This window comes from Balaenoptera ricei, chromosome 20, assembly GCF_028023285.1.
Source record: "Balaenoptera ricei isolate mBalRic1 chromosome 20, mBalRic1.hap2, whole genome shotgun sequence".
NCBI classification, from domain to species: Eukaryota; Metazoa; Chordata; class Mammalia; order Artiodactyla; family Balaenopteridae; genus Balaenoptera; species Balaenoptera ricei.
In genome coordinates, this window is record NC_082658.1 from 25,684,839 (window position 1) to 25,691,307 (window position 6,469).

The 6,469-nt window shown below is 45.0% G+C and overlaps 1 non-coding gene across 1 annotated transcript; it reads right to left on the reverse strand.

The window, feature by feature from the left end:
- Window positions 1–2,034: 2,034 nt before the first annotated feature.
- TRNAG-CCC (transfer RNA glycine (anticodon CCC)) lies at window positions 2,035–2,107 on the reverse strand. Its single transcript has one exon. It is a non-coding gene; the product is annotated as a tRNA-Gly (tRNA).
- Between the last annotated feature and the right edge of the window lie 4,362 nt (window positions 2,108–6,469).

A 6,469-nucleotide genomic window follows, 5' to 3' on the forward strand; every position in this document is an offset into this window, starting at 1 on the left:
AGACGCGCAGGCTCAGTTGTGGCTCACGGGCCCAGTTGCTCCGCGGCATGTGGGATCTTCCCAGACCAGGACTCGAACCCGTGTCCCCTGCATTGGCAGGCGGATTCTCAACCGCTGCACCACCAGGGAAGCCCCTGCATCAGGTCTTAATTGTGGCACACGGGCTTCTCTCCAGTTGTGGTGCACGGGCTTAGTTGCCCCGTGGCATGTGGGATCTTAGTTCCTCCACCAGGGATCGAACCCATGTCCCCTGCATTGGAAGGCGGATTCTTAACCACTGGACCACCAGGGAAGTCCCCCAACCCATCTTCTTGCAGAAACATTTCTCCAATCACCTACTGTCTATCCCTACAAGTCCCTCAGATTCAATATGCTTAAAACTTAAACTCTCTGCCTGAGAGCAACTCTTCCTTCTGTATCATCTGTCTTGGTGGTCTGGGTCAGAATCCTAGTTATCATCTATTCTTCCCTACCTCTCTGTAGCAGGTTGAAAAGAGATGTCCACGTCTTATAATTACTACCTTATATGGATAAAGTACACTGCCTCATAAGAAGAAAGATGTGATTAAGGATCCTGAGAGGAGCTTATCTTGGATTATCTAGGTGGGTACTAAATCCAATGAGGAGTGCCCTTAAGAGACACATGGAGGAGAAGGCACACTGAGAAGAGGAGGCATTGTGACCACGGAGGCAGAGACTGGCATGACGCTGCAAGCCAAGGGATGCCAACAGCCACTCAAAGAACAGACTGTCCCCTACAGCCTCGGGAGGGAGTGTGGTCCTGCCAACACCTTGAACTTCTAAGAGCCTCCAGAATCTGCCACTGTGAAAGAATAACTTTCTGTTGCTTTAAGGCACCCAGTTAGTGTTGTTATGGAAATTAATATAACCTCATTCTTTGGCACCTAATTGATCACCTGTTGACTTCAACTCCTAAATAGCTCTGGTTTTCCCTCCCTTCTGCATCACCACTGTCTGGTCCGGGCCCTCCTGCGCTCTCTTGAACCACTGTAGTGGTCTCCTAACTGGTCTCCCTTCCTCCAGGCTTTCCCTGATTATTATCCCTACACCCAATCCATTCTCCACAGTGCTTCCACAACCTAGAACCACAGGGATCATTCTAGAATATAAGTTTGACTACATCACTCCCCTATTAAGAGACCTCAAAAGCTCTCTACTGCCTTTAATAGGACCAAGTCCAGATTATTCCTCAGGATGGTATACAAGGCCTTTCCCAGGCTGGATTTAACCTTCTTTCCAGCCTCCTCTCTCACTCTGCCCCAATAGGAACGCTGTGCTCTCATCACACGGATCGTTGCAATTTCCTTGTCATGACCTGCTTTTTGAAGCTCCTGCTCTTTTTTAGAAAATAAACCTTTAATTTTGTGGTAATTGTAGATTCATGTACAATTGTAAGAAATTAAATAGAGAGATCACGTGCACCTTTTAATGCAGCTTCCCTCAGTGGTAACATCTTGCAAAACCTTAGTACCATATCACAACCAGGATATCAACATTGATGCAATTCACCTACCTTATTCAATTTCCCATTTTTCTGGTTCTCATTACATAGTTGGTTCAATGCATTTTTATCACATGTAGGTTTGTGGATCCACCACCAGAGTCAAGATACAGCACAAGGACCCCTTCCTCACATAGCCATCACACCCCCACCTCCCTTCTACCTAACCCCTAGCATCAGTAGCCTAGTCTCCATTTCTATAATTTTGAAATTTCAAGAGTGTTAAATGAACAGAATATATAGTATGTAATTTAAAATGCTTTCAAATTTAGCTTAATTCTGTGGAGATTTCAGTCAAGTTATTGCATGTGCCAGGTTTGTTCCTTTTTATTGATGGGTAGTATTCCATCCTTTGCCTTTTTAAAAAAAAAATATATATATTTATTTGGCTGTGCTGGGTCTTAGCTGTGGCACGCGGGATCTTCGTTGCCACGTGCGGGACCTTCGTTGTGGCATGCGGGATCTTTAGCTGTGGCATGCGGGCTCTTTTAGTTGCAGCATGCAGGATCTAGTTCCCTGACCAGGGATCGAACCTGGGCCCCCTGCATTGGGAGTGCAGAGTCTTAACCACTGGACCACCAGGGAAGTCCCCATCCTGTGCTTTATTATGGCATCCTCCCCGGTTTTCTCCACCTAAAGGCCACTCATCTTTTAATCAGATTCGAATCCCATCCTCCCACCCGCAGCATTTGTTATAAGTTATTGCAATTATCTGTTGTATGCTCAGCTCACACCATCTTCTCTGGTATCTTCCTCTCCCCATGCACCCCCCATCCCATCCTTGCAGTGACTCAGAGCAGCCAGGTTGGTGCAGGGTGACCGCACATTCTGGCCACAGTTGATTGAACAAGGAGTGAGTGCATTGGTTCACCCTAGCAGGGCCGAACAAGTCCCTCCCTCAGGGAATCTAGAGTTGGACTGAGATTCCCATCCTTTCCTTTCAAAACTTTTTTTTTTTTTTTTTTTTTTTAAAGCAGAGTAGCCTAAAAACTCAGATAAGCAGCAACCATTTTACATCAAGCAGTCTGGGAGGCAGAGAATCAGGATAACAAAAGGCAAGGGATGATGTCTGCGTGTCACCTAGCACTCTGGCCCTGAGGGCTGGGAATCTTAAGCCTGGGGCTCTGAGACACTCCTATATCCTTAAAACTGACACCCTTCCGCCACCCTCCCTCCTGTCCCTTTTGAACTCAAATGAGCTTGTTAGATGTGATTCAACTAGACTGTAGTGTCCTTCAGGACAGAAACTTGTTTCTTTTTATATGCTAGTACTTTTGCTTAAAAGTTCTTTGCATTCTGGAGCTGCTTCTCTCTCCGCCTTTGTAGAGACCCTCAGGATACCCTCCCCATTTTGGTCTGCCATTTTTGTCCCTCAACCTCTTCCAAAGCACACTCTTATAAGACATCATTAACTTGGGCTTTGCTCACATCTTAATTAACATTCAGGTCCCATAGCCCTCATGACTTCAGTTTGCGAGATGATGTCCCTTATCTTTGTGTCCTTAAATTGGACAGTTAATCTCATTTCCCCAACAGATTAGGAGACCCCTGAAACCTGAGAATCTCTCCCCCAGCAGTTCGAGGGCTCCCAGAGGGCAGACAGAATGTCTTCATTAATCTTGCAGATCCCTCGAGGGAAGAACTTTTCTATTAAAAAAAAAAATCCTGGCCCTGCATTAGCTCTGCACACTGTGGGTGCTCACTAAGTGCTGACTGACTGGGTAAAGGACAGACTTAGTTCCCCGGAGTGTCATATTCTTTCTTTCCACAGGGAGAAAGTAATAACACCAGGCAGAGCAGGCTGGATCCCTTAATATGATTACCTGGGATTTGTGGGCTGGTGACTCTTTCCCCCAACTTTATTGGGTCCATTCATCTCCACAAAACAGATATTCCCAGAGACCACTAATGCTGCTGGCCAGATGGTAGGCTACCATTAATTGGCCTGACCCTACTAATCACAACTGAAGCGCTGCCTCCAGCCCAAGATAGGGGGAGAACCCAACACTGCTGAGGCAGGGGTTGTACTGACAAGTGTGATTTAACCAAGGTCAACAGTGCTGAACCTGCTCTGTATCTGTATTTAAGACATCCTAGGGACTTCCCTGGCGGTCCGGTGGTGAAGACTGCACGCTCCCCATGCAGGGGGCACAGGTTTGATCCCTGGTTGGGGAATTAAGATCCCGCATGCCACATGGCATGGCCAAAAAAAAAGACATCCTTTTAACCTTTTAAAAACATACCAACTTGAGATATAACTCACATAGCATACAATTCACCTGTTAAGTGTATAATTCAGTGGTATTTAGTATATTCACAGTTGTGCAACCATCTCTATAATAAATTTTAGAACATTTTCTTTACCCTAGAATCTCCATACCCATTAGCAGTCATTCTCCATTTCCCCCGACACCCAGCCCTACGAAAACACTAATCTATTTTATTTCCATAGAATATTTTCTTATTTTGGACATTTCATATAAATGGAAACATACAATATGTGATCTTTTGTGACTAGCTTCTTTCACAGCCTGTTTTCAAGGTTCGTCCATGTTGTGACATCTCAGTACTTCGTTCCTTTTTATTGCCAAATAATATCCTGTTGTATGGCTATACCATATTTACCCAGTCATCAATTGATGGACATTTGGGTTGTTTTCACTTTTAGCAGGTTATTTCTCCACGTTTCATCTTATTCATCTATAAAAATGGGAGTTAATAGCTGTCTGTTTCAGGGACTTCCCTGGTGGCGCAGTGGTTAAGAATTTGCCCGCCAATGCAGGGGATACGGGTTTGATTCCTGGTCTGGGAAGATCCCACATGTTGTGGAGCAACTAAGCCTGCGAGCCACAGCTACTGAGCCCGCGTGCCACAACTACTGAAGCCCACGTGCCTAGAGCCCGTGCTCCACAACGAGAGAAGCCACCGCAATGAGAAGCCCGCGCATCGCAACGAAGAGCAGCCCCCGCTCACCACAACTGAAGCCTGCCCGCGTAGCAAAGAAGACCCAATGCAGCCAAAAATAAATAAATTTAAAAAAAAAATAGCTCTCAGTTTCAAAGGATTACTGAAAGTATACATGGATTATATGAAATGCATTTTAAACTATAAAGCACTACATGCTTATAAAGCCATTATTTTAATATTTATATGAGATCAATTAAGGAGATCTCTGTAATTTCCCCGAGCTTGTGGCCTATTGTTGGTTAACTCAGGGGAATTAGGTGCTATCTCTTCCGATTTGATCTCTGTGTTATGCTGAGTCCATTTTGCTGTTTTCCCTAGGTAATGGATGGCATCTTTTAGCCACAGCCTACCATCTCATTAGCATTTGTTGCTAGGAGACCAGGTTAGAGAGTGCTTAGCTCAGTGCAATCCACAGCCACTGTAGAAAATCACTCGAATCACAGGATCATATTTAAGCATCAAGGCAGTTCCATTTCATCCCAATTTTTAGCAAGACAAGGCAAAAGGGCTAAAGCTACAGGTGTTCTTAGGGGCCTAAGTTTACCAAATATCTTGCCAACTCTCCCTTCTCTGATTTTAGGTTAGCTTTCCTTCACCACTCACACTCACGGGTGACTTTTTTTCCCACTGCTTAGTAAGTGTGCTAAGGTAATGCAAAAACATTTTAATATTAGAAAAAAGAAAATGAACTAGGAAGGAAAACTTGTTGCCATAATGAGTACAAAGATCCTAAAATCCAATTTAGATGTAGATACCATTTTGCTCCCGCAAGCTGTTACTTCTTGCAGGAATTTTACAGCTTTAAAATCTGTGGGTGTAAGAGGTATAGAGGGGAAAGGCTGGGGTGATGACTGGATTATATAAGAATGACTGTTTCCTTTACCACTAGTAGATGCCTGGAGCATAATTCCCCCTTCAAAGCCTTGGTAAGAGCAGCTGGGGATAATGAACAGTGGTTAAAGATGCTTTGTTTTACATCCAGCAAAAAGGATCATTAACAAACACCTCAACTGTTTTTTTTTTTACCAAGCCTGTGGAAGGGCTCCTGCTGCTGTTGATAATCACGGTAACCCTCGGGGTAGCAGGGGCAAAGGGGTGGGTAATTCACCAGAAAATGGTATTCACTGATTTGGGTTATGTGCACCACTGCTCCTCTCCATTCATGTGCTTAATTAAGAGCTGACTAGTATAAAATAAATGAAACTGCAGTTCTTCACTGGAATCATCTCGGGAGCAACAGAAATTTTGCAGGAAGGATATCTGCCAGAAAAACTGTTACTGTCTCCCCATTATATTTCTATTCATTCATTCATTTATTTTTTGGCTGCGCTGGGTCTTCGTTGCTGCGCGTGGGCTTTCTCTAGTTGCGGTGAGCGGGGGCTACTCTTCGTTGCGGTGCACGGGCTTCTCATTGCCGTGGCTTCTCTTGTTGCAAAGCACGGGCTCTAGGCACGCAGGCTTCAGTAGTTGCGGCATGTGGGCTCAGTAGTTGTGGCACACGGGCTTAGTTGCTCCGGGGCATGTGGGAACTCCCCGGACCAGGGATCCAACCCTTGTCCCCTGGCAGGCGGATTCTTAACCACTGCGCCACCAGGGAAGTCCTATATTTCTATTCTAGACTTTGTCTTAATGTCACATCTGATTCTTATGGGGCAAAGGCTTATGAGTCCAAGAGACATCATATCGAAATGGTGATATGGGAGAAGGAGGGGGAGTATAGTTTCATCTTCATTTTATCAAAGGAGAAATAAAGGTGAGGAGCTGTGACCAGGACAATACAGTTAGTCGAAGGCCTAACTTCAGTCACGTCAGGGAAAACCCCAGAAGGAACGCAGAGCTATAGTTGGCTCAACCTGATGCACAACATCATGTTTCACATCATTCAAAAGTTTCTGTAAAAGTCTCTACAGTGACCAGCTGGCTGACTGCCTGGAGCCATTTCCATTTGTTCAGTCCCTGGGGTGGAGAAAACGGAATTGC